The sequence below is a fragment of the Dermochelys coriacea genome, chromosome 5 (assembly GCF_009764565.3).
Source record: "Dermochelys coriacea isolate rDerCor1 chromosome 5, rDerCor1.pri.v4, whole genome shotgun sequence".
NCBI lineage: Eukaryota > Metazoa > Chordata > Testudines > Dermochelyidae > Dermochelys > Dermochelys coriacea.
Genome location: NC_050072.1, coordinates 61,347,437 through 61,373,492, shown reverse-complemented (window position 1 = coordinate 61,373,492; position 26,056 = coordinate 61,347,437). Strand labels below are relative to the sequence as shown.

The window sequence follows — 26,056 nt, the reverse complement described above, 5'->3', positions numbered from 1 at the left end:
ATAAGACCTCCTAAGGAGAATGGCTACAGCCTTGGGCATCCAGGCTGAGTTTGTCCAAGAGAATACCCGTAAATTGGTGGACATTCTTCAGGCCTCTGTATAAACAAATCTCCCCTGAACCCTGTAAAGTCCTTGTGGCACATTCCAGCTTCCTCGCCTTCCAGACCAAAGCATATGGGCAAGTAGTACTGTGTAGCTATGCCAGAATGTTTCTTCTTCCATCTAGCCCCTCTTTTTATGCTGCAAATGAGAGTTTGTGACGGGAGCTACAAGTCAACTCCCAAAGAAAAAGAGACTGGATTTTATGGGGGGAGGGGAGATTTATTCTATCTCATCACTACAAAAGTGCATAACTAATTAGGAGGCACTTTGCAAAGCAGCTTACAAAATCTTACTTAGATAAATGTCCAAATTTACCAAGGAGTAACCAGAGATGCCAAGGAAGAGTTTCAGGTATTCCTGGTTAAGACATTACTGCAATCAGTGCTCAGTGTATCAGATGTTTCATCCAGGATGATGGCCCCAGCTGTAAAAATGAGAAGAGCTGCTTGGCTACAGAACTCTGGTATAACTCCCCATGTCCAACAGAATACAGAAGTCCTCCCTTTTGATGGGTGGTTCCTGTTTTTTAAAAGAACAAAGAAACCCTACATTCTGTTAAAGATTCTAGAGCTATATTACTTTTCTGCGGAAAAGGACCTAGGGGTGACAGTGGACGAGAAGCTGGATATGAGTCAGCAGTGTGCCCTTGTTGCCAAGAAGGCCAATGGCATTTTGGGATGTATAAGTAGGGGCATAGCGAGCAGATCGAGGGACGTGATCGTTCCCCTCTATTCGACACTGGTGAGGCCTCATCTGGAGTACTGTGTCCAGTTTTGGGCCCCACACTACAAGAAGGATGTGGATAAATTGGAAAGAGTACAGCGAAGGGCAACAAAAATGATTAGGGGTCTAGAGCACATGACTTATGAGGAGAGGCTGAGGGAGCTGGGATTGTTTAGTCTGCAGAAGAGAAGAATGAGGGGGGATTTGATAGCTGCTTTCAACTACCTGAAAGGGGGTTTCAAAGAGGATGGCTCTAGACTGTTCTCAATGGTAGCAGATGACAGAACGAGGAGTAATGGTCTCAAGTTGCAATGGGGGAGGTTTAGATTGGATATTAGGAAAAACTTTTTCACTAAGAGGGTGGTGAAACACTGGAATGCGTTACCTAGGGAGGTGGTAGAATCTCCTTCCTTAGAGGTTTTTAAGGTCAGGCTTGACAAAGCCCTGGCTAGGATGATTTAACTGGGACTTGGTCCTGCTTTGAGCAGGGGGTTTGGACTAGATGACCTTCTGGGGTCCCTTCCAACCTGATATTCTATGATTCTATGATACTTTCACTGGGAGCTTATACTCTAGTCATCAAGAGACAGCATTACAGGGGATGTGAGTACTCCCAGCAGTATTTCCGACAATCAGTTTATCCTTCTAGGCAGCAAGACTTTAAATAGGAAGCATAAACCACAGAAGAGAAGATCCTCTGGTTTCACTTGTAACTAGCCAGCTTATCACCAATCAACTTTGAGCAAAAAGCTAATCTGACTCATATCTTGAGGTCAGCATTCCAGTTATCAGCAATCTTTCAGTTATGTTTCCTTGTCTTCCTTCCTTCCTTGGACGGGAGGGAGAGGGAGGGACAGGCTGTCCCACTTCTACAATGATTGGGAAGACAAATGCGTCTTAAGCACTGTGGGACTGGGATACTTTGTCCAGTTCCTAACCATCCCTCCTCTGACCACATACCTTTTCAGGGACCCATCTCGTGAATCACTGCTTTTTCAAGAACTTCAGATTCTCCCCAGTGTTAAGGGGGAACTATTTCTATGGCCCCTGAAGTGTGTAAAGAAGTTCAATTCATGTTACTTTCTGGTCCCCAAATCCAAAGGAGATCTGAGACTATATTTGCCCTCTGAGGTCTGAACAAGTACATCAGTGTCACGCTGTCTGGAGTGCTTCACAACTGTTCCTACGTCAGGGAAGACTGTCATAAAACAGGGCAGATACTCCAGGCTTGTAGTGTGTTCTATAATTAAATTTCACCAAGACAGTAATACATGTGAACTCCTGGATCGCTATACCAGTCTTACCATGGTCTGGCTACTCGTCTGGCTACTTGTCAACAAGGTTCAGGCCTTAAAAGCTTCATCCTCTCCAACCAAAGAGGAACAGTACAAAGATTCCTGGGACTTGCAAAGTACTGCATTAGTTTTTAAGTGTACTCCTAATTTGATTCTTGTTCCCCCCCGACCCCTTTTTTTAAACAAAGATCCTCAATAAACAAATATTGAGGCCACTGCCCCCACAATGATGATGATTTTTTTGGAGAATCAGGAAATCCCAATGTTTTCCCTGCACTATCGGAATTATGTTTCACGTCATTGTAATCTGCCCTTGTATTCATCTTCGGGATATTGTGTGTAGCATTAATAACCTAGTCCTTGTCTCAGAAGTCAGAAACTTTAAATATTAATTTACCATTTACTTTATTCTCTTCCAGAAGTTGTAGAATAATAGAAAATAGAGAAGGGAAAGATGTTTTTTGGGTACTTGATCCCTTCTCGTGCCAACTCAGCATTGTTCCTTGTGGTGTACTTCCAGTGATTTGCTCATCTTGTTTTCAGTATCATAAGGCTTTTACTAGTTCTTTTGGAAGATTGTTCTATATAATGCCAAATACTTTTTAAGTTAATGGCAAAACTCCCATTTACATCAATGGAATTAGGATTTGGCTCAGAGTATTTCTTGGAACATCTTTTATACTAAATCTATGAAACGTCATCTGTTGAAGGGCATCGGAGATCCATTTTTTCAAGTGAATGTACTGTGTCTGGTCATTCTTCAAACTGACAACCAATGGGGTTTGAGCAAAAGCCATAAATACAGCATAACAAAACTAGTGCATGAATAGCACACGTGGTTCCTCCCCAAACAAACTGTTCAGCAAGATAAGTCATGTGTAGCTTACAAAACACACACACGCACCTCAGACGCACCTGCAAAGGCAGATCAGTTTTTAAGAGGAGGCTACTGGCAGCCTCCTCCTGCAATATCCATCCTGGGATCAGTACCAGGAAGGCCCTCCAGATTTCCCCCACATTTTTCTTTATGAAACGAAAGGGTTTAAATTAGGGCTGTTGATTAATCACAGTGAACTCATGCGATAAAAAAAATTAATTGCAGTTTTAATCGCACTGTTAAACAATAGACTACCAATTGAAATTTATTAAATATTTTGGATGTTTTTCTACATTTTCATATATATTGTATTCTGTGTTGTAATTGTAATCCAAGTGTATATTATTCTTGATTACAAATACGTGCACTGTAAAAGATTAAAAAAACCCCAAAAGTATTTTTCAGTTCACCTCATACAAATACTGTAGTGCAACCTCTGTCATGAAAATGCAACTTACAAATGTAGGGGTTTTTTGTTACATAACTGCACTCAAAAACAAAACAATGTAAAACTTCAGAGCCTACAAATCCACTCAGTCCTATTTCTTGTTCAGCCAACCGCTAAGACAAACAAGTTTGTTTACTTTTACAGGAGATAATGCTACCTTCTTCTTATTTACTGTGTCACCAGAAAGTAGAACAGGCATTTTAATAGCACTTTCGTAGCCGGTATTGCAAGGTATTTATGTGCCAGATATGCTAAACATATGTATGCCCCATTATGCTTCGGCCATTCTAGAATGTCCCTATTCTAGAGGACATGCTTCCATGCTGATGACGCTCGTTAAAAATATGCATAAATTACATTTGTGACTGAACTCCTTGAGGGAGAATTGTATGTCCCCTGCTCTGTTTTACCCGCATTCTGTCATACAGTTCATGTTATAGCAGTCTCAGATGATGACCCAGCACATGTTGTTCATTTTAAGAACGCTTTCACTGCAAATTTCACAAAATGCAAAGAAGGTATCAATACGAGATTTCTAAAGATAGCTACAGCATTCGACCCAAGGTTTAATAATCTGAAGTGCCTTCCAAAATCTGAGGGGGCTGAGTTGTGGAGAATGCTTTCAGAAGTCGTAAAAGAGCAACACTCCAATGCGGAAACTACGGAACCCAACCACCAAAAAAGAAAATCAACCTTCTGCTGGTGTCATCTGACTCAGAGAATGAAAATGAACATGCATTGGTCCACACTGCTTTGGATTGTCATCGAGCAGAACCCGTCATCAGCATGGACACATGTCCCCTGGAGTGGTGGTTGAAGCATGAAGGAACATCTGGCACATAAATAGTTTGCGACGCAGACTACAACAATGCCATGAGAACGCCTGTTTTCACTTTCCGGTGACATTGTAAACAAGAAACGGGCAGGATTATCTCCTGCACATGTAAATACACTTGTTTGTCTGAGCAATTGGCTGAACAATAAGTAGGACTGAATGGACTTGCAGGCTCTAAAATTTTACGTTATTTTGTTTTGAATGCAGTTGTTTTTTTTGCATAATTCTACATTTGTAAGTTCAGCTTTCATGATAAAGAGATTGCACTACAGTACTTGTATTAGGTGAATTGAAAAATACTATTTCTTTTGTTTTTTACAGTGCAAATACTTGTAATCAAAAATAAATATAAAGTGAGCACTGTACACTTTTTTATTCTGTGTTGTAATTGAAATCCGTATATTTGAAAATGTAGAAAATATCAGAATATTTAAATAAATGGTATTCTATTCTTGTTTAACATTGCAATTAATCGTGATTAATTTTTTTATCACTTGACAGCCTTACTTTAAATGAAGGATCCCTTTTTCTACACGGGACGTTGGAGCACTTCACTCACCATGCAATGCACAGCAAAGATCCAGCTAGATGCCACACAGCCAGTGTCTGGTTATGACAAATATCAATAATGTTATATCAGCTCCCTAGACAAATCTCTTACGTGTTCTGAGAAAGACAGACAAAACCCTACACTGCTAGGTTCTATTTTGCAATGTGGGAAAAGTTCTTCTTAGGCCTTAAAAAGGGTGCTGGTCAAAATCCAGAACAAATTGGGAGATCTAGCGTTAGAAACAAACACAAGAAAAGGACATATTCAGAAGTGTTGTGATTGCACATGAAGAACATAGCTAGTGAGACATGTAGTCAGACTTAACATTATGAGAGGATAGAAGTAACTGGCATATCTATCAACATAGCTAATTTAGGTTATGATTAAATATGCTTTAAGGGCAAAATTGTCCAATCAGCCACATCGCATGAAAATGTGTGTGGAGTTTGGTGACTACAGTTCTTTACTTAGAGGGACTGGGGAAAAATGAGACTCAAAGGAAAAAAATTAGGAGATAATTTTAAAATGATTCCTCTGTCAAAGTTAGTAAATCTTTTACCAAAAATTATAATGGAAAATTCACTTATCCTCCCTAGAGGTATTGTGTGAAATTTGGAGACTAAATCTTTAAAATGTGAAATGAATACATTTTATTCCTGCTTTAAGTGCATATCTCAACAGAATCTCCACTATGGAGCCATAAAAAAGTTTAATCTGATCTTTTGACCTTGAACATTTAAAGTGTCTCTGAAAGGTGAATTAGTTCCAATGATCAAGTGTTCCTCCTTGATAGAACAATTTCTGGAAGTTAAAAATAATGTGATGTGTAAAACATTAAAAAAGGTTAAAAAAAATTTACGGATTGTAACAGTTTGAATTCTTACTGCAGGAGAAAAAAATTAGCTATGCTTTAAGTAAATATTTTAAAACAAAAATAACAAAAATGGGTTTAAGAAATTACACAAGAGTAAGGGTAAAAAATGTATAGTTCAAATTTAAGAGGAAATAGTACATGATATGAGACACAAGTTAAGTACAAAACCCTTGGCCGTTGAGGAAATTAAACCAATGGGAGAAAATCAAAAGAAGAAATGTAACCTTAGCGTTCCATGACAAAAGGAGATGACTGAAATTAATTTTCCACATAACTAACGAAAAGCAAGCAGTGATGCTATAATGGCTTTGGCATCTTTTTTTGTTTTAATCAGTAATTCTGGTTTTTAAAAAAATACTTTCAACTTTCTAGTCAGTACTAGTCACATTTTTTTAATAATTAAGAAATATTTCTGTCAACCTTTAAGACCATTACCAGAATGTGAGAAGTTAACTTCACCGGCTCTCTCAAAGTATGTCTGGATTAGACCTTTTACAGTCTGACCCTATAGTTATAGTGCCTTACATCTCACTAACTTTCAGATTCTTGAACATAGGTTTTTGAAGACTATTACCATTCAAATTCGAACTTGGCTATTTAATTAAAAATAAAACAGAGGCAGAGTTAAACCACACTGCACAATTTTGATTGATGCTTGATTTTTGATTCGTTAGTGAGACTAATAAATGCTGTAGAGTGCAAGCATTTCTCTTGTGTTTTTGTTTTAGAACCTATAGAATCATAGGACTGGAAAAGGAAAGGACCTCGAGAGGTCATCTAAGTCCAGTCTCCTGCACTCATGGCAGGACTAAGTATTATCTAGACCAGTGGTCTCCAACCTTTTTACGCCCAAGATCACTTTTTGAATTTAAGGGCAACCCAGGATCTACCCCACCCTTTCCCCAAAGCCCCATCCATCCCGCCCGAAGCCTTCCCTCTCTCTGTCGCTAGCTCTCCCCCACCCTCACTCACTTTCACCAGGCTGGGGTAGGGGGTTGGGGTTCGGGAAGGGTTGCGGGCTCTGGGCTGGGGCTGGGGTGCAGGAGGGGGCAAGGGGTACAACCTCTGGTAGAGAGTTTGGGTGCAGGAGGGGGGTCCAGGCTGGGGCAGAGAGTTGGTGTGCAGGTGGGGTACAGGGTGCTGGCTCTGGGAGGGGGGTTCAGGGCAGGGGGTTGGGGAGCAGGAGGGAGTACAGGGTGCTGGCTCTGGGGGGGTCAGGACGGGGTTCGGGTGCAGGAGGGGATACAGGGTGCTGGCTCTGGGAGGGGGTTCAGGGCTGGGGGTTGGGGTGCTGGCTCCAAGAGGCTCCTGGGAAGGCCAACAGGCCCCTGGGGCCCCTGGAAGAGGTGAGGAGCACGTGGCTTCACGCGCTGTCCCTCTCTGCAAGCACTGCCCCTGCAGTTCCCATTTGCCTTAGTTCTTCGTTCCTGGCAAAATGGGAGCTGTGGGGATGGTGCTTGCAGACAGGAGCAGCATACAGAGGGAGACCCCTGCCCCTGGGGCTGTGCTGACCGCTTTCGGGAGCGGCATGGGGCTGGGACAGCAGGGAGAATGCCTTAGCGGCAGCCTCACTAGACCACCAGAGATCACGATCAACTGGGAGTTCCTCTAAGATCGACCAGTTGATCGCGATCGACTGGTTGGTGACCATTGATCTAGACCATCCCTGACAGGTGTTTGTCTAAACTGCTCTTAAAAATCTCCAGTGACACAGATTCCACAGCCTCCCTAGGCAATTTATTCCAGTGTTTAACCACCCTGAGAGTTAGGAAGTTTTTCCTAACATCCAAGTTATACTGCCCTTGCTGCAGTTTAAGCCCATTGCTTCTTGTCCTATCCTCAGAAGTTAACAAGAAAAATTTACCTCCCTCCTCCTTGTAACAACTTTTTTATGAACTTGAAAACTGTTATCATGTCCTCAGTCTTCTCTTCTCCAGACTAAGCAAAACCAATTTTTCAATGTTCCCTTATAGATCATGTTTTCTAGACTTTTAATAATTTTTTGTTGCTCTTCCCTGGACTTGCTCTAATTTGTCCGCATCTTTCCTGAAATGTGGTGTCCAGAACTAGACACAATACTTCAGTTGAGGCCATATCAGCATGGAGTATAGCAGAAGAATTACTACTTGTGTCCTGCTAATATATCCCAGAATAATGTTTGCTTTTTTTGCAAGTGTTACTCTGTTGTCTCCTATTTCGCTTGTAAGCCACTATGATCCCTAGATCCCTTTCCATAGTAATCCTTTTTGGGCAGTCATTTCCCATTTTGTATGTGTCACTTGATTGCACCTTCCTAAGAGGACTACTTTGCATTTGTCCTTATTAAATTTCATCGTATTTACTTCAGACCATTTCTCCAGTTTATCCAGATCATTTTAAATTTTAATCTTCTCTCCAAAGCACTTGCAACCTCTTCCAGCTTGGTATTGTCCACATACTTTATAAGTGCACTCTCTACCTTATCTAAATCTCATCATAATATAATAATAGAAAATGTTCTGACATGTTTTATAAATTATATATAATATTATGTATGAAAAATACTTGTCAGGTACACATACTCCTGCCTCAGCATGGGGGGATGGACTTCACTAGATGACCTCTTCAGGACCATTTTAGGCCTAGATTTCTATGATTCTGTGAAGGAGAGATCATACAGATAACAGTATCTTTTATTGCACAGCCCAGATTTATTCCTTCATCATGATCAGTTGGATGATTTAGAAGTCCTGTGGAAAAAAATAGTATGTTATCTTGTAATGAAAGACTGTATGAATACATATGCACAAGCAGACTGAATTAAGGTTGCATTAGTAATTGTCATTTCCTAACTTTTGAGCACTTGACCTTGCAACTTCAATGTTCTTTTAATGTTGTCTTTTCCTGTGTAGATTCCTAATTTTAAAATAAATCTGGAAAAAAAAATCCATCATGCACAACCATATATACCCAAAGAGGGTTCATTACCAGGTTTGGGACACACAGAACCATAGCGGGGGCTTCTACCACTTGAATTAATTGAATAACTGGTAGCAGGCTATTATTCTTTATGTAGCTGTTTAACAGCACACATTTGTAGTTTCTTTTAAATTCAACATATGAATATGTAAAAATAATTGGAATGTATTTTCTGGTAATACCGTAATAAGTATATGGTCTAGTAAACTCTGAGGCCAAAGGACTTGGAGTTTAAAAACCTTAGCCCTGGTCTACACTAGGAGTTGAGGTCAAATTTAGCAGCGTTAAATCGATTTAACCCTACACCCGTCCACACGACAAAGCCCTTTTTTTCGACTTAAAGGGTTCTTAAAATGAATTTTCTTACTCCATCCCCGACAAGGGGATTAGCACTGAAATCGGCCTTGCCAGGTCGAATTTGGGGTACTGTGGACGCAATTAGACGGTATTGGCTTCCGGGAGCTATCCCAGAGTGCTCCATTGTGATCGCTCTGGACAGCACTCTCAACTCAGATGCACTGGCCAGGTAGACAGGAAAAGGCCCGCGAACTTTTGAATTTCAATTTCCTGTTTGGCCAGCATGGCAAGCTGCAGGTGAGTGCAGAGCTCATCAGCAAAGGTGACAATGATGGAGTCCCAGAATCACAAAAGAGCTCCAGCATGGACCGAACGGGAGGTATGGGATCTGATCACTGTATGGAGAGAGGAATCTATGCTATCAGAACTCGGTTCCAGTTTTCGAAATGCCAAAACATTTTTCAAAATCTCCCAGGGCAAGAAGGACGGAGGCCATAACAGGGCCCAAAGCAATGCCGCGTGAAACTTAAGGAGCTGAGACAAGCCTACCAGAAAACTAGAGAGGCAAACAGCCGCTCTGGGTCAGAGACCCAAACATGCCGCTTCTATGATGAGCTGCATGCCATTTTAGGGGGTTCATCCACCACTATCCCAGCCGTGTTGTTTGACTCCTTCAATGGAGATGGAGGCAACATGGAAGCAGGTTTTGGGAACGAGGAAGATGATGATGAGGTTGTAGATAGCTCACAGCAAGCAAGCGGAGAAACTGGTTTTCCCGACAGCCAGGGACTGTTTCTCACCCTGGACCTGGAGCCAGTACCCTCCAAACCCACCCAAAGCTGCGTCCCGGACCCGCCAGGTGGAGCAGGGACCTCTCGTGAGTATACCTTTTAAAATAGTATACATGGTTTAAAAGCAACCATGTTTAATGATTGATTTGCCCTGGCATTCGCGGCTCTCCTGGATGTACTCCCAAAGCCTTTGCAAAAGGTTTCTGGGGAGGGCAGCTTTATTCCGTCCACCATGGTAGGACACTTTACTGCTCCAGGCCAGTAGCACATACTCAGGAACCATTGTAGAACAAACATTGCAGTGTATGTTTGCTGGCATTCAAACAACATCTGTTCTTTATCTCTCTCTGTTATCTTCAGGAGAGTGATATCATTCATGGTCACCTGGTTGAAATAGCGTGCTTTTCTTGAGGGGACATTCAGAGGTGCCCATTCCTGCTGGGCTGTTTGCCTATGGCTGAACAGAAATGTTCTCCGCTGTTAGCCACGGGGAGGGGGGAAGGGCTAGCCACATGATAGGGGGAGGCAAAATGCGACCTTGTAACGAAAGCACATGTGCTATGTATGTAATGTTAACAGCAAGGTTTATGGTGAAAGAGTGTACCTATTGTTCTATAAAATGTCTTTTTTTTTAAATATCAGTGTCCCTTTTATTTCTTCCACCAGCTGTATGTGTTTCAAGTATCACAGGATCTTCTCCTTCCCAGAGGCTAGTGAAGATTAGAAGGTGAAAAAAACTCACTCATGATGAAATGTTCTCTGAGCTCATGCTGTCCTCCCACACTGACAGAGCACAGATGAATGCGTGGAGGCAGACAATGTCAGAGTGCAGGAAAGCACAAAATGATTGGGAGGAGAGGTGATGGGCTGAGAAGAGTAAGTGGCGGGCTGAAGCTGAAAGGTGGCGGCAGCGTGATGAGAGAAGGCGGGATTCAATGCTGAGGCTGCTGGAGGATCAAACTAATATGCTCCAGCATATGGTTGAGCTGCAGGAAAGGCAGTTGGAGCACAGACCGCCGCTACAGCCCCTGTGTAACCAACTGCCCTCCTCCCCAAGTTCCATAGCCTCCTCACCCAGACACCCAAGAACACAGTGGGGGGGCCTCCGGCCACCTAGCCACTCCACCCCAGAAGATTGCCCAAGCAACAAAAGGCTGGCATTCAATATGTTTTAAAGTTTTAAACTTTAAAAGTGCTGTGTGGCCTTGTCCTTCTCTCCTCCACCACCCCTCCCGGTGCTTCTCTCCTCCACCACCCCTCCTGGGCTACCTTGGTAGTTATCCCCCTATTTGTGTGATGAATTAATAAAGAATGCATTAATGTGAAGCAACAATGACTTTATTGCCTCGCAAGTGGTGATCGAAGGGAGGAAGGGAGGGTGGTTAGCTTACAGGGAAGTAGCATGAACCAAGTGCGGGACGGTTTCATCAAGGAGAAACAAACAGAACTTTCACACCGTAGCCTGGCCAGTCATGAAACTGGTTTTCAAAGCTTCTCTGATGCGCACCACGCCCTCCTGTGCTCTTCTAACCGCCCTGGTGCCTGGCTGAGTGTAACCAGCGGCCAGGCGATTTGCTTCAACCTCCCACCCCACCATGAACGTCTCCCCCTTATTCTCACAGATATTATGGAGCGCACAGCAAGCAGTAATAACAGTGGGAATATTGGTTTCACTGAGGTCTAACCAAGTCAGTAAACTGCGCCAGCGTGCTTTTAAACATCCAAACGCACATTCTACCACCATTCTGCACTTGCTCAGCTTGTAGTTGAACAGCTCCTGACTACTGTCCAGGCTGCCTGTGTATGGCTTCATTAGCCATGGCATTAAGGGGTAGGCTGGGTCCCCAAGGATAATTATAGGCATTTCAGCATCCCCAACTGTTGTTTTCTGTTCTGGGAATAAAGTCCCTTCCTGCAGCTTTTGAGACAGACCAGAGTTCCTGAAGATGTAAGCGTCATGTACCTTTCCCGGCCATCCCACGTTGATGTTGGTGAAACGTCCCTTGTGATCCACCAGTGCTTGCAGCACTATTGAAAAGTACTCCTTGCAGTTTATGTACTCACTGGCTTGGTGCTCCGGTGCCAAGATAGGGATATGGATTCCATCTATGGCCCCACCACGTTTAGGGAATCCCATTGCAGCAAAGCCATCCATTATGACCTGCACATTTCTCGGAGTCACTACCCTTGATAGCATCAGCACAGTGATCGTGTTGGCTACTTGGATCACAGCAGCCCCCACAGTAGATTTGCCCACTCCAAATTGATTCCCGACTCACGGGTAGCTGTCTGGTGTTGCAAGCTTCCACAGGGCTATTGCCACTTGCTTCTCAACTGTGAGGGCTGCTCTCAACTTGGTATTCTTGCGCCTCAGAGCAGGGGAAAGCAAGTCACAAAGTTCCTTGAAAGTGCCCTTATGCATACGAAAGTTTCACAGCTATTGGGAATCGTCCCAGACCCGCAACACTATGTGGTCCCACCAGTCTGTGCTTGTTTCCCAGGTCCAGAATCTGTGTTCCACCTCATGAACCTGCCCCATTAGCACCATGATGCCCGCGTTGCCAGGGCCCGTGCTTTGAGAGAAGTCTGTGTCCATGTCCTCATCACTCTCGTCACCGCACTGACGTCGCCTACTCGCCCGGTTTCGCTTTGCCAGGTTGTGGTGCTGCATATACTGCTGGATAATGCGCGTGGTGTTTAATGTGCTCCTAATTTCCAAAGTTATCTGAGCGGGCTCCATGCTTGCTGTGGTATGGTGTCTGCACAGAAAAAAGGCATAACGATTGTCTGCTGTTGCTCTGACGGAGGGAGGGGCGACTGACGACATGGCTTACAGGGTTGGCTTACAGGGAATTAAAATCAACAAAGGGGGTGGCTTTACATCAAGGAGAAACAAAAACAACTGTGACACGGAATGGCCCCCTCAAGGATTGAACTGAAAATCCTGGGTTTAGCAGGCCAATGCTCAACCCACTAAGCTATCCCTCCCTCTGATATTTCAGGCAGGACTGAATCTCCATTAAAGTTTTCAAGGTGCCCCTGACAGACCTCACCAAAACAATTGTCGGCCGTTGATTTCACAGAGGGAGGGAGCGAGGTAGGAGCAAATGAATACAAAACAAATCTAGTCTATTTCTTGTTTTGATCCACTCCATCTATCTTTTATATCTTTGGCTGGCAGCAGCCGGTGCAGTAGGTCTGCAAGCCATCCACATCTCCTGGCTGCTTGGCAGAAGATGGTGCAATAGGACTGCTAGCCATCCTCATCTCCTGCCTGCTCACCATAAGATGGTACAATAGGACTGCCTGTAGGACTAAAGAGAATGACCTGGTCGAGTCACTCCTAATTTAGTCCCTGTGCCCATGTCTGCCCAGGCGCTCCTGACAGACCTTACCGAGGTGGCCAGGAGGACCTCGGACACGATGAGGATGGTTTTCAAGCCTATCGCATCATCTGCTGCCACAAGGCAATGGGTTGCTGCTGCTGTGTAGCAATGCAGTACCACGTCTGCCAGCACCCAGGAGACATACGGTGACAGTGAGCTGAACAGGCTCCATGTTTGCCGCGGTATGGCGTCTGCACAGGTAACTCAGGAAAAAAGGCGCGACACGATTGTCTGCCATTGCTTTCATAGAGGGAGGGATGGAGGGAGGGCCTGATGACATGTACCCAGAACCACCCGCGACAATGTTTTTTGTCCCATCAGGCATTGGGATCTCAACCCAGAATTCCAATGGGCAGTGGAGACTGCAGGAATTGTGGGATAGCTACCCACAGTACAACACTCCGGAAGTCGATGCTAGCCTTGGTACTGTGGAAGCACTCTGCTGAGTTAATGCACTTAGAGCATTTTGTGTGGGGACACACACAATAGACTATATAAAAACTACTTCTAAAAAACGACTTCTATAAATTCAACCTAATTTCGTAGTGTAGACATACCCTTAATCTCAAAGCTTATTGTATCATGATACAGTTATTACCTCAAAATCAGGAAGGGAAATAATTTTAAAGTATTATCATTTGTAGATCAATATGTATGCGTAAATATATAATCTGTATTAGGCTTTTTATATGGAAATTAAATATGTTAGGGTCAGGAACTTGCTTTCTCAAGTATTAATAGTTTGCCCAACTTAAATACAAAGGACAGGCAAGGTATAGCACACACTCACACAGAAATGAAATACACTTTCGTTATATTACTGTATTTCTGTTGTGCATGCTTTGTAATGGAGCCTCCTAACAGTTGAATATTCCTCCAGTTTCACTATCAAGTTCCTCTTCTGGATGTATGGATTGTGGATGTATGTCTCAGACTCCCACATATGTGACTTTACAGAGGAACTTAATGACAGAAGGCTTTAGCTTATAAATGAGCTTAATATAGTTTATATATTGTCTTAAAGAGAGATAGGAGGGAGGCAGAGAGGAATTGGGTTGTTACAAAAAAAAATCTCTCAATCCAAACAGTTTTGCAAAAAATTCAGTTTCATTTCAATTTATTTTGGAAAAGTTTAATTTTTTTTAAAAAAGGTTTGTTTAGAAGTTTTAGTGAATTTATACTGAAAACAAGGTTAAAAATTGTAAAAGGTCAAAAACTAAATGCAGCATTTCAAAATGATCAAAACAGACATTTCAGTTGATGAGATTTGAATTTTATCAGATTGTTGGTTTGTGAACATTTTTGAGATTTTGTCTTTTTGTCCTGTTTCAGGATGGGAAACATTTCAGAATCTCAATTTCTTGCCCAACAGGAAAATGGTTTCCTGCCCAGCTCTACCCGTAATTACTGTTGGACCATTTTAAAATAGTTTTAAAAAAAACAAAACAAAAACAACTTAGTCACCATTTTTTATGGGCCTGTGTGTGTGGGGAGACACTTGATTTTTTTTAAAAGGAATTAAATTTTGCAGACACATTATTATTATTGTGATGTTAGCTTTTTAAAAAATAGCATAAAACAAACATTTTGTTTTTCTCAAATGATATCAATACTTCAGTTGGGGGGAAAGAAAAAAGGTGTTCATATGCTCCACCTGTTTCTTCTTTTTCTTCCACTGGTTTCAACTAACACCAAACCAATAGTAGAGAGAAGTTGGGGTCAGACGTACTGCCTACTGCAAACCTTCAGTTTCAGATACTGATAACGTTATTTATTCAAAGATTGAAAAGTTGTTAATGTGCATAGTTGCTTTTTGATAACTTTTTATCCATGTTTTTTTCAGCACTTCAGAGTTCTGTCACTATAAAATATATTTTAAGCATGGATACTACTATGCAGGATTCCATTGCTTTTAAAGGTTTTTTTTTTTTTTGTAGTAATGTGTGCATTGTAAAAATCCCATTATCATAATAGGTCCAAAGGATTTGCAGTTCTGGTAGAACATCAACCAACAAGTCTCATAAATTATGAATTATACACTTGAAAATGACATTTTAAAGTATTTTTGACTTAAACTATTTAATAGAAAAAATAATAAAGCTGTGGGCGTTTTGCACTGCTTGCAAACAACATGGTGGCAATTCACATTTCTACGTAATTTTTGAAAGGTGGAAACCATGGCATTTTCGCCTTGAATTTTAAATAAGATTAAACTTTATAGAAAAAATACAGGAGTCTGCATTTTTTATAGCCATTGTCTCAAGAAAACTTAAATACAAAGGAAAGTGTAAACAAAACCGGTATGGGGGCGGGGGGGGAGTTCCTACATTGTCTCATTGATTTCTGCAGAGGCTCTTTGATATACCATAGTGTCTATTTGCTTCATGGTCTGTTGAGAGAAGGCACTTGTCTACACTCCAAAAAGTCCATAGGGCTTCTTCAGCATTGAAAAACTTTTATCATTTACTTGCTGTGCCTTCATAATCCTGATTGAAACATCTGTGGTGGTGTGGAATTCCTTGGAGGGTCGTCCTGTTTTGTATCCGGCATCCATCCTTTCCTTTGTATTTCTTTAGTTGCCTAATTAAATCTTGTAGCCCTAAAACTCTAAAAACAGGAATTCTTGTTTCCTTAGGGAAAGCATGACATCCTTACTCCCCCATCTTCCTCAAGTTTCTTGGTGGCTTCATGTGACATCCCATAATATCTATCTATAAAGAATTACTTTAACTAAAACTTGTAGGCATCCATTGGACAGGCTTCTGATTTTTATTTAAATAAGTGCAGCTAAGGAGAAGGTTGAAGTCTGTTCCAACTGCTAATGCAAATAGTAATCAAGTTCTCTCTTACTAACCAGATGGAAGGGCAGAACTCCACATTAGGCTATTGGGGAAATTTGGATACATCAGTGTTTAACAGTCTGGAGGAGTGAGGAGGGAGAGTTCTTAATGGGGGTACAAGGTTTTGCATTTTAATTTTTGGTAGCTGAGGAGTGGGAGTGGGTCTTGGATGGGTATTTTGGCTTCATAAGGAATGGAGAGGGTCCATGTGCAAAAGGTCTGTCGGGAAATCATTCAGGACAGCTGATTTTGCCAAACTTTAATTAGTTAAACCTCTGCTAACTTAAATTTGGTTACTTGCCTCAGGTTGTACTATGTTGGGAGTGCCTCTTTTAATCCTGAGTATGTTCTCTTTGAAGCCAGCCAGCCTTAGGAAGCCACTCTGGGTATGTCTACATGGCAATTAAACACCTGTGGCTGGCCTGTGTAAGCTGACTAGGGCTCGCAGGGCTTGGTTCGCTTTGCTGTAAAATAGCTGTGTAGAAGCTCAGGCTCGGGCTGGAACCTGAGCTCTTGGGACCCTGTGAGTGGGGAGGGTCCTAGAAGTTGGGTTCCAGCCTGAGCCAAACATCTACACAGCAATTTTTAACCCTGCAACCCAAGCCCCACGTGCTCGCATCAGCTGACCCAGGCAAGCCATAGCTGTGCCATGGGTCTTTTATACCAGTTGTGGCAAATTGCTGGCACTACTATGATAGATCTTGCGCTTTCTCCTCTGGGGGGGGGGGGTTCAGAGCACCGTTTCTTGGCCCTGAACCTGGGGTATTAACTGCCCCACTAATGTCCTAGAGGAGGGGAGTGGAGAGGGAGGGACCCGGGCCCACCCTCTACTACGGGTCCTAGCCCAGGGGCCCTAGGGATAGCAGTAAACCACTAGCACTAGCGGTTCTTTCCCCTGGGCTAGTTCCCTCTCCTGCTCTTCGGCTTGTGGGGCTTCCTGCCCTCCCTCTGCACAAACCTAGGGTCTTGGTCTTCTTACCCCACTGCAGCATTTCTCCAAACTGCTCTCTGCTCCAACACCAATCCACTCTGCTTCAACTCCTCCCCTTGTCTGATTGAAGCAGGGGGGTTTTATCATGTGACTGGCTTCAGGTGCTTTAATTAATTTATAGCAAACTTTCTTATTTCCTCTACAGGGAATAAGACTCCCTTCTAACACTCTCCTGCTGCCCTCTGGCCAGGCTGTATCACATATTCCCCCCCCACTACACACCAGGGGGTTGGGCTACTTGGGGCGAGAGGCAGTGCTGTCATGATAGGCCATCAGCGTTGCCGTGTTGGCTTCCAGCCCTATGCTGTACCCGGAAATGGAAGGGCTGTAGGAATAGGAACCACCTAGTCACTCTTGCGTTCTTCTCCTTGCTTCTGTGCATCCAATGGAGTGGGGCGTGGTCTGTCACGAGGGTAAACTGCCGCCCCGATCGGTAGTAGCGGAGAGTCTCCAGAGCCCGTTTTACCACCAGACATTCCTTTTCAACGATGGCGTACTTTTGTTCCCTGGGTTGGAGTTTCCGGCTGAGGTATAAGATCGGGTGTTCTTCCTCCCTTACCATCTTCAAAAGGACGGTTCTTAGCCCTACCTCCGAGGCATCTGGTTGTTGGATGAATTCCTTCTCGAAGTCTGGGGCTATGAGTACTGGATGGCAGCAAAGGGCTATCCTTAAATCTGTAAATACTCCTTCTGCCGCATCAGTCTACTTTACTATCTTGGCGCCCTGAGTCTTTATCAAATCAGTCAATGGCCCTGCTCTTTTGGCAAAATGAGGGATGAATCTCCGATAGTATCCTACTATCTACCTAGAAATGCTCTGACCTGCTTTTTTCGGACTGGTCGAGGCCAACCTTGTATTGCCTCCACTTTATTCCATTGGGGTTTCACCAAACCTCTTCCTACTACATACCCGAGGAATCTGGCCTCAGCTAGTCTTGTCATGCACTTGAGAGGGTTGGCAGTGAGGCCAGCCTTCCGCAGGGCGTCTAGCACCGCTTCTACTTTTCCCAGTCAGGGTTATGGATGACTGTCGTCTAGATAGGCGGCAGCATACTTGGCATGGAGTCACAGCAATTTGTCCTAAGTCATTGGAATGTTGCAGGGGCCCCATGGAGTCCGATAGGGAGGACAATGTATTGGAACAGGCCATCGGGTGTAGAGAAGGCAGTCTTTTTTCACCTTCTAATCTTCATTAGCCTCTGGGAAGGAGTCTTTTCCTTGGCATTCTCGGCTAGGGGAATTTGCCAATATCCTTTGGTCAGGTCCAGAGTGGTTAGGTATCGGGCCTTGCCTAACTGATAACTAGCTCGTCAATGCGTTGTATTGGATAGGCATCGAATTGGGATACTTCATTCAACTTCCGGAAGTCGTTGCAAAACCTCAGGGTTCCATCAGGCTTGGGGACTAGGATGATAGGGCTGGACCACTGGCTGTGGGATTCTTCAAGCATCATCTTCACTTCTGTCCTAATTGCTTCCTTTTTAGCTTCCGGTATCCGGTATGGTCTTGTCTTATCACCCTTACTCTGGGTCTGGTGACAATATGATATTGGACCAGTGTCTTATGGCCCGGCTGGGTACAGAATACATCCTGGTTCCATTAGATCATATCAATGACCTCCGTTCATTGTTCTGGAGTTAACTCAGGAGGTATCTTCACCTGCCCCTGTGGGTCATCTGTCTGGGGTGCAGCTCCCTGAAAGACCAGGCACGTCTCTCGGTCACACCAGGGCTTCAGTAAGTTGATGTGGTAGATTTGCTCTGGCCTTCGGCAATCTGGTTGTCTGACCTTATAGTCCACCTCCCCAATGTCTTCCACTATCTCTTACGGTCCATGCCAGCTGGCTAGGAGTTTGCTTTTTGCTGTCGGCACTAGCACCATCACCCATTCCCCTGGCTGAAATCTCCGTACTTTTGCCCGACAGTTATAATATGTCCGCTGGGCCTCTTGTGCTTTTTCCAAATGTTCTCATACTATAGGGGTTACTCAAGTTATTCCCCCTCTCATCTGTGTCATGTGCTCAATGACATTCTTTCCTGGGTTGGTTGTTCTTCCCAATCTTCCTTGGCAATATCTAATATTCCTCGTGGATGACGTCCGTACAGTAGTTCAAAGGGAGAGAAACCAGTGGACGCCTGGGGGACTTCCTGTATAGCAAACATTAGCTACAGCAGAAGGGTATCCCAGTCTTTTCCATCCTGAGCTACCACCTTCTGGATCATACTTTTAAGGGTACGGTTAAACCACTTGACCAGTCCAGCTGTTTGTGGATGGTAGACTGGGGTCCATATGGCCTGGATGCAGAGTAGGCTACATAAGTCTTTGATTAATTTTGACACGAAAGGAGTTCCTTGGTCTGTCAGGATCTCCTTAGGGATGTCCACTGGCAAAAACCTGGAGTGGTTCTTTTGCTATTGCCTTGAATGTGGGATTTCTTAAAGGAATGGCTTCTGGATACTGTGTGACGTAGTCAAGGATGACTAGTCGGTGGCCCGTGCCGATCTTTCCAGTGGTCCCACTATGTCCATGGCTATCCTCTCGAAAGGGACTTCAATAATAGGCAAAGGTACTAATGGGGCCCGCAAGTGAGGTCAGGGGCTATGCAACTGGCATTCAGGGCAGGAGGCACAATAATGCTGGATCTCTGCACATATTCCTGGCCAATAAAACCTTAGGACTCTATCCAGTGTCTTGTCTACTCCTACATGTCCCCCAAATAGACGACTGTGAGCTAACTCTCTAGTACTGCACTTGTGTGTTTCTGTGGGACTTGCTCTACTTCTTCCTCTCATATTTGCGCTATCCTGTACAACAGATCGCATTTGAGCACATAATATGGCCTTGGGCCTTTAGTTTTTCCTTCCACAGGTACGCCATTTACTTCCACTACCTCCTCCCTTATATTTGCATATAGCGTGTCATTGGCTTGGTCCTGCCCGAAATTCTCACATGCGGTACCAATCTGACCTAATTCCAGGGGACCTGTTTCTACTCCACCCCCTGGGTTGCCCCTACTTGGGCTAGGAACCGCCTCTGAGTCCTCACTGGCCTGAATTATCTCCTGGCCTCCTGAACAGGTTCGCCTACCAACAAGGAAGGTTTTCTCGTTCTCTGCTAGAATTCTGGTCCCTAGTCTTTTATCTGCCCTCCTTTCCTGCCTAGACTTTCGAGGTTTTCCGGGGGATGAGAATAACTCTGGGGCAAATTCGGCAAACATTGGGGTGAGGCTATCTGTAGGTGCCTCCGTCTCAGCCCAGCGGTTGCTACCCTCCCCGGCTCTACTGCAGGGAGTAAGCTCTCAAACCCTGGGAAGTCCCTAACAATTAAGACAGGGTAGGGGAGCCTGTGGACCACCCCTGCAGACCCATGTAGTAGTCCCCTGGATCTCAATCCATACCAGGATTGTGAGGTAGAAATTTACGGTGCCATGAACGCACGTTACCCTGTGTTTTTGGCCCAGGTTAGTTGGTCTTGCCCCACCAACTTCCCCGAGACCAGCGTGACAGCACTCCCAGAATCTATTAATACTATGGTCTCAATACCATTCATTTTTACTGATCTTGTATACCCATGTGAAGTCATTGTAACCCCTACCAGGCCGATTAGGCCACATTGTTCCCCGTGATCCCCCAGATTACATTGCATAGGCTCTTCCCTGTTTGGGCATTGGGCTGTTATGCCCCAATTCCCCGCTCGCTTATTTCAGTTGCTGCCCTCTGCCCGGGGCTATTTGACCGCCCCTCCCCCGTCCTCTCTTCCCAAACCCCCAGGTCCCTTCTTGGCCTCAGGCCATTCCTCGGTGTCTTTCCTCCTAGTTATGGTTCTCCTGGAGATCTCGACAGTCCGGGGCCTTGGGTTTGGGACTGGCTTCCTGGTTTGCCGTGTCTCACCCCCTGGGGTCTGGAACAGTTTGCGGGCTGCCAGCTGTCTTTCCACGAGAGAGACTAACTCATCAAAGGTGGAGGGGTCATTCTGGTAAACCCAAGCCCAGAGGCCTTGTGGTAGCCCCCTCATATACTGGTCCAGTACCAGGAGCTCCATCATCTTCTCAGAGCTGAGAGCCTCAGGGCGCAGCCATTTCCGGGTCAGGTGGATCAGGTCAAACAATTGCAATCGGGGTGTCTTGTCCTCTGTATACTGCCACTTGTGGAACCTCTGAGCTTGCAATGCCATCGTTACTCCAGATCTGGCCAGGATCTCTGCCTTCAACTGCAGGTAATCTCCTGCAGTCTCCGCAGCCCTATCGTAATAGACCTTCTGGGCCTCCCCACACAGGAACGGGGCGAGGATACCAGACCACTGATCTCAGGGCCAGGCCTCCCTCAGGGCTGCTTTTTCAAAAGCCAGGAGGTATGCCTCCACATCATCCTCCCGTGTCATTTTCGGTAGGCAGTGGCTGGCCCATATGTCTGGGTCCTGTCGCAGTTGCAGTTCAGCTCCATAAGGGCCTTCATCTTCACCAGCTCTTGCAGCAGGGCTCGGTCCTGGGCAGCCTGACTCATCAATAGACAATTAGTATCCTGCTGCATCAGAGTCACCTCCTGTTGGGCAGTTTCTTGGACCCGGGTAGCCTCCTGCTGGACTGCGGTGGCTTGTACTAGGGCCTTGACCATGTCATCCATCTTGGGGATGGAAGGGTTTTGGCTAACCCTGGCTTAAGTCCCCAGCATGTAGATCCCACTTCTGGCACCACGTGTGGCAAATTGCCGGGACTACTATGATGGGTCTCGCACTTTCTCCTCTTGGCGGGGGGCATTCAGGGCACTGTTTCTTGTCCCTGAGCTGGGCTATTAACTGCCCCACTAGAGTCCTAGAGGAAGGGAGTGGAGAGGGAGGGACCTGGGCCCACCCTCTACTCCGGGTCCTAGCCCAGGGGCCCTAGGGATAGCGGTAAACCACTAGAACTAGCGGTTCCTTCCCCTGGGCTACTTCCCTCTCCTGCCCTTCAGCTTGTGGGGCTTCCTGCCCTCCCTCTGCACATACCAGGTGTCCCTTTACCTAGGGTCTTCTTACCCCACTGCAGCACTTCTCCAAACTGCTCTCTGCTCCAACACTAATCCACTCTGCTTCAACTCCCTCCCTTATCCGATTGAAGCAGGGGGTTTTTATCATGTGACTGGCTTCAGGTGCTCTAATTGGCTTCCGGTACTTAATTAATTTATAGCAAACTTTCTTCCCTCTACAGGGAATGAGACTCCCTTCTAAAACTCTCCTGCTGTGCTCTGGCCATGCTGTATCACACAGTGTAGATGTATCCTCCACAACTGGTGCAAAGATTTAAAAATCCACTGGCCAGAGAAGCATGTTCTCCATATTTTTGGAACCCTGATATTTCAGAAATTTTTGGGTGTCCTTTGTCTGTTTCAGAAAATCAAAGCTTGCATTACTCAAGTATCATATCTGAAAACAAATACCGTTATTTGCAACACTACACAATCCACTGGAGAAAGCATTCAGCTTCCTGATGGTAGACGTGCCAGATGTACTCAAGAACTGGAATCCCCCAAAGAAATAGCTGTAGAAAATAGATATAGTATAGTAGTAATTTAAAAAAAACAAAACAATAGTCTGTTGTTATCGTGCATTTTCTTGACAAATATTTATAACCAAAATAGGAAGGTAAATGCAGAAGACACAAAAATGTTTATACTTCATTTTTCTAGGATGTGTTAGCTGATCTTTAAGATTGACACCTGAGTTGTTATTGAAAAATATTTAAAAAACTTTATTGATCCAGTTTATTAATTTGGCTATAAAAAAGTCCCCATTTTTGATCGGTTCAATTCTTAAAAATGGGTGGCAATAGAGAAAGGGTTAGGTTAAAAAAGTATTAAATATACTGAAAACATGAAGTCTTTGAACCACTACTGAGATGGCTTGGTGAGTTGTCTTTGTTATCCACCCTAAGGGCCTAGTACTGCATCTAAGGAAGAAACATCAATCCACACAGATTTCCAAATGCATAATTTATTAACTAAACAAAGTATGAAAACCTAAAATAAAATACAAACAAATCAAATTAAAGGAAAGTGGGTTACTATAAAAACATTAATCTAATTATCACTTTGGTTAAACCATATCAAATAAACCAACAATTCCTCATAAGCTTTGTCTAATTATTTTGGAAGGCATCAGACCTAGTTATTTTTAGGGCTAATAACTAAATAACACACTTTCAATCTCAGTGCCAAATTTTATATTCCAACGAAATGGGTGATGCAGGGAGGGACAAATCAGTCCCAGGTTAAAATTAATATTTAGTGTACATGTTTGAGGCAGTCTGTCCAAATTATAGGTTAAGGAACTTTCTTTAAACAGATATTTAAACTTCCTTTTTTATATTTTGTTATCTAACAGCTATCAGAAGTTCACCTTGCAATAGGATTTTTAATACACACATTTGGGTGAAAGACTTTGACTTTATCAGAGTAAAGTATGATTTTTAGATTCAATTTTCATATAAGATCTCTGTTCCATTTATTAAAAAAAAGTAAAATATTCAGAATATGATGTGAAGTCCAGAACAGTAGGGATTTCACATTGAATTTGTCATACCTGAAGTCACTGACAGATCTGTTCATGCCTGCTGTGTCATAGATGACATCTTTTCAGCGGCAAAGCTGGTAGGTTCAGTTGCGCATAGAGACAGAGATGTGCGGAATCGTTGTTAAGATGGTAATTCAAAAGTGTTAGCTGAGTGAAGAAATATCTTGAAGTCAATTCTCTCATCCCCTTTCAATCGATAATGGCAGGAGTTCAGTGAAGAGATAATCCATAACCAGGCAGTAATTTCACAGAAAAAATATATGATTCAGGTAACTTTCATACATCTAAAAGTAACCCTGCAGTTTGAAATACATCCATTTTTTTTCTTCACATATGCAATGAGAATTTTTAAAAATGATAATGAAAATCATTTTCTTTATTATATTATTATTTTGAGTGTGATGGAATTGGGTGTAGAATACAGAAAGGAAGTTATATATTGATTTAATAAGAATTAAAATATTTAGATTAGTTTTAAACTAACGGTCCAGAAAGTTTAGGTTGCCATGAAGGCTTAGTTTATCTGTTGTACATCAATACTTCAGTTTGGGCTGTAATATGAAATGCTACTCTCTGAAGAATACCTTGATAACTGAATTAATGCCAAAATTCAGATTTAAGTCGCAGTTCTTTTGCTTATTATATTTTATATATATTTTGAATTCAAAATATAAAATAATTTTTGCAAGATTAAATTTTTAATGATATGAGAGGTAATACAACATTACTTTTGAAAGTAAGTATGTCTTGTGCTAAGTAATAGCTAAAAAGTGTGAACCTTGTGTATTTTCATTTTGCAAGGTTAGGACAGTGTTGGCCTTAACACAATGAAAGCCACAGACTGAAAAGCTCTTTGAACTGCTACAAAAACGTTGTAAAATGTCTTAGTTGTATAAGTGTAAATTAACCAGATTTGACCTACCCCCAAAATGAGTTTTAAACAAAAGGTATGTAAAATAAAAATACAGTTAACATCCCTTTTTTCCCAGTGCCAGTTTGTCTCAGCCACCTGTTATGTATTTTAGATCACAAGACCTTTTTGGTGGAGATTGTTGTTTAGAAAGCTGAGGACTCTAGGCACTACAGCAATATAAATTTTAATAATAGTGTTCCAGAAGCACTATTCCAATAACATTATAGTTGCCAAACAAATTTAATATTAAAATTCTCCTGTTGAAATATACAATTTAAAGAATTAATTAATATTTGTGCTATTAACACATAAATAAATGCTGAGTACTTTTTTTTTTTACAGTACTTCATTTTTTTAAATCACTGATTTTTATGGTATTCCTCATATCAAAATATCTTTTTCCTCAGCTTGGATTCAGTGCTAGACATATAGAACCAAGAGAAGGTACTATAATTCTAATGTAAGAACAGCCTAGAAGTACTGGACACAAAGTAAATTGCCAGTCACTGTCAGTCAATAATCTGAGCTAAAATGCTTCATGCAGATTTCTGAGTTAGAATAAAAATTGTAGAAATTGTTCTTCAACCAATAAAAGACTGTGTTAATGAAAGCAAAGAAGCTAAAATGATCACAGCTAAATTGAAAGCAATTCTTGGTGTAAAATACCACTCAATAGTCCCTTATCTCAATCCCAAATGTAATAAGTAAAGGAAAACCTGATATTTAACTCACTGCTACTGTTTTATAAATTATTTACATCCAAAATGTGGTATCAGGAACTGGAAGCAGTACAAAAAGGTATGTTACAATTATTTGGGGTTCTTTTATTAAAGTATATTCATTATTTGTTAATCTTCAGGTTCTTATTTTAGAGAAATCTTAGTGTCCTATGTTTTAGGTTTTGACATATTGAAAGTATTGAGAATTTAGCCCCCTTTCCTAGGTACATTTCTCTCCGCTCATTTACTTTCACAGTCCATATTGCTGATTCCATTAAAAATCTGGCAAACTTTTTTTGAAATTATTAAGATCCTGTGTTAAGTTCATGTTTGTAATTTATTAAAATGTATCTTTGAATTCCATTAAAACAATTGTGTGGGATGATATTTATATTTTTTTTCCTTTTCTGCAGACATGCTAGTAAGTGTTAGTTGATCAATTAGAGGCTTTACCATTAATGGATATAGACAATGGACCATTCTAAGAAAGAAACAAACGTGATTCTGCATTTTGCCAAAACGGCACTATTTTTATAAATCTCTGGCAACAAACTTTTCCATAAATATACACAGAACACTTGAGAACCCAAAGCCTGCCTCCAGACTATATTAAACAATACTTTCTCAAAGACTTCTCAGTTTCCTGAAGAGTGTTGACTAACCTTAAGTTTCCTTTCTTTTCTTTTTAAACTTCATGCTAAAATTCTACTGTGACCCTGAAAATGTATGTACTCTAACACTTTCACCTCTACTTTTAATAGGGAGTTAATTGCATCATCATATACACAACAGTGAGAACATAATCTTATGTCTGAATATTGTTACTTAAGAAGTAGTAGCAGCTATGTATGTTAAAATGAATACTCACAAAAATCTACTATAATAGATTTGATACAAAACCATGTGTGTAA

General features: G+C 42.7%; 1 protein-coding gene across 9 annotated transcripts in view; it reads left to right on the top strand.

Moving 5' to 3' along the window:
- KIAA0825 (KIAA0825 ortholog) overlaps positions 1-26,056 on the top strand; it is a 423,444-nt gene that overhangs the window by 55,664 nt on the left and 341,724 nt on the right. Inside the window, exon 1 of one of the 9 annotated variants that reach the window (XM_043514585.1) lies at positions 25,219-25,224. The exons of the other annotated variants lie outside the window; for them this stretch is intronic. The gene's annotated coding sequence lies outside the window, so the exon portion shown is untranslated. Of the gene's footprint in view, positions 1-25,218; positions 25,225-26,056 lie in introns of those variants that run through there. 9 annotated transcript variants of the gene reach the window in all.